Below are 3,023 nucleotides of genomic sequence, written 5' to 3'. Positions count from 1 at the left end.
ATAAGTTGTTATCTTTACTTGATGATGCTGTTGAACGGGAATTTCTAACATCTTCTGTATGACAAATTATAATCTCTGCTACCACTGCTGAACAATTAATTGACCAACTACAATCTTTCATTCCTGTAATTGATCCCTCCATGAGTCGCATAAATTGGTTATATATGGAAAGCCGTAAAAAGCTTAGATTGGATTTGAGTCTTCATTTGTGAATGTTTGTGTCCTTTTCTTTTATTATTGTATTTTGTTGTTTCTTATATTTTTTTAAATGTGTTTCACGTTTGTCAGTGTTCGTTACTTCAGGTGATGTCTTCTACACTCTATCTTTCTACATTAGGACATTAAGGACAGACAATGTCTCGTTTTGGTTGGGGGGAGAGGGTAGTAGTTGATAAAAAAAAATTAACTAACTATGTTTTCTATTTCAAAAAGTATGTGCAAAATTGTTGTTACTAGGATGGCAGAGTAAAGAAGCTCTTTTGTTAAAGTGACTCTTGAGACGCATATTAATAACCATTCTTAACAAGGTCTATTATAATATTTCTTAAAATATTCAGGTTTACAAACTCTCGCATTGTTATCACTTAATTCTGCTCATATACTCATTTAACATGTATTCTTAAATCTTAATTTTCACACACACACTTTAACATATGATTATGGGTTGCACATTGGATTATTACATTATTTATGTTCTTTTGTTAAAGGTAACAACTAAGGGAAAGAGATAGTATATAATTTTAAAAAAAAGAAAAAAAAAAAGAAAAAATTGTTGATAATAAAAATATAGATAAGTTTGGTTTTGTAGCCTTCATAACCTAAGCAATTAAGCTCGAAGGGGTGTCTTAACACTTAATACCCTAAACTCAACTGACTTGAAAGCTATTAGCCCAACGCTTGTTAGATGGGTTGAGAAGAAAAGCTTATGGAAATCAAACATTACATTATCTATGTATCAGTATCTGCAACCCGAGTTACTAAGCTCGTAGGGGTGTCTTAACACCTAATGCCCTAAGACCAACTAGTCTGGGAGTCATTAGCTGAAAGCTCATTACATGGGTTAAAGATGCATGATGCTTTTAAATTATATGTATATAGATTTTTAAAAAGAAAAAAAGAAAAAAAAAGACAAAAATAATAATCCCAACCCAAGGAAGTTAACCTTAAACATTAGAACAAAAATTTTGTTTTCTTCCAAGAAAAGCCCCATAATCATGTGTTGATACATTGAGCACAAAAGAAAGGTTTATTAATATCTTGTTAAGAGGTATTGAGCAGATATATAAATTTAATGAGAGTTTGTTTATCTGGATAGATTAATGGAAGTTAAATGATGAATACCTTGCTTTGTGAAATTTGCAAATTGTTTTAACGCTTTAATTACTAGGGACTAGTAATAAGCTGGTTGGGGGGTGTGATTAGTACTTAAAAGTGCATTTTTATCATGGTTTTATATCATCATTTTGCACTTGAAGTATCAATAACTCCTTAACTAAAATATGTTTTATAATAATGTATCTAATAATATAAGATACCTATAATTTGTGGTAAATGTCTATTTTTAATGCAGGCCTATCACATAAATGAAAGGATTGATTGATGACTTGAAGAACTTAAATTGCAAGGATAAAGAGATGACCAAACTTAGAAAAGAGATGTCGGTGCAATCCAAACCGGAACACTATTCGGTAATTGGGTCATATCTAGAGCTATATATCTCAGATTTAGGTCCAATTTATATGGATGGAAAGGTAAGACATAGGCCTACAACTTTCATATGGAGCCCAAGATCTAAAAAGGCCATTATCAAGTCCAAATTGTAGCAACAACAAAGAAGCCCGAATCTGTCTTCCAGCCCGAGCACTGTTCGGTATTTTGGCCATATCTAGAGTTCTAGAAGTCCAAATGAGCTGAAGTTTTTACACAAGAAAGCTGAGACAATTGCCTACAACTTTCATGTTTACAACTGGCTCCAATTTTGACGTTATCAATGACGTTTTGGGCAGACAAAAGAAGATAAGGATTGTCACCAAGTCAAAAGTTGGTCACCCACTTATCAATTAGTCATCAAATCAATAGTTCCCATTTTTGGCCTATAAAAGGAGGCATTTGCCATGCATTTAGGCATCTTGGTGTTCAGATCAAGATCATGCTCTTCCTTTCTCTCTTTGTATTTTTTATGCTTTGTTTTCATTAATATTAAGTTTATGCCTTTCATTTCCTTTCCTTTACTTAGTTAACTTTTATGTTCTTATTTTGTTTATCTATTTTGCTTTCTTTCATTATGTCTAGCTAAGTTAATTATGTCAAGGTGAAAAGGTTACACTAATGGTGTAAGAATAAGTATAATGTAAACTTAATATGGACTTTAATGTTTGATACTAACATGTTTTATATTTGTTATCTTGTTCACTCTTTAATACTTTGCTTGTTAAATGACTAATCTTGATTTATGTTGTATAACACTTGGTACAACAAATGCTTGGCACTTTCATAGCCCATAATGTATGGTATAACCGACACCTGAGCTATGAAAGGAACTTGATTTATTGTTAACATAAGTTATAATCATGAATGCTTGACGAGATTTACAAGTATTAGCATTAATTGAATAAGATGACTAATGTAATCATGTTAACAATATATAATCTGATTGGAACCTCCTTTGTGTGTGGTTTCCAATTCAATAATAAGAGTTTATACTATACTTGTTTGATATACCATTAGTGGAACCTCTAACCTTGACATTTGTTATTATCATTGTTTAATCGTTACATTAATATTCCATCTCAAAGTTCTCATCTTCTTCTTCTTCTTCTCCTTCTTTTTCTTTATTATTATTATTATTATTATTATTATTATTATTATTATTAGTACTACTACTACTACTACTACTACTACTACTACTACTACTACTACTACTACTACTACTACTACTACTACTACTACTACTACTACTACTACTACTACTACTACTACTACTACTACTACTACTACTACTACTACTACTACTACTACTACTA

The sequence above is a fragment of the Populus euphratica genome, unplaced genomic scaffold, assembly GCF_000495115.2.
Source record: "Populus euphratica unplaced genomic scaffold, PopEup_1.0 scaffold535.1, whole genome shotgun sequence".
Taxonomy (NCBI): Eukaryota; Viridiplantae; Streptophyta; class Magnoliopsida; order Malpighiales; family Salicaceae; genus Populus; species Populus euphratica.
This window is presented reverse-complemented; position numbering follows the sequence as displayed.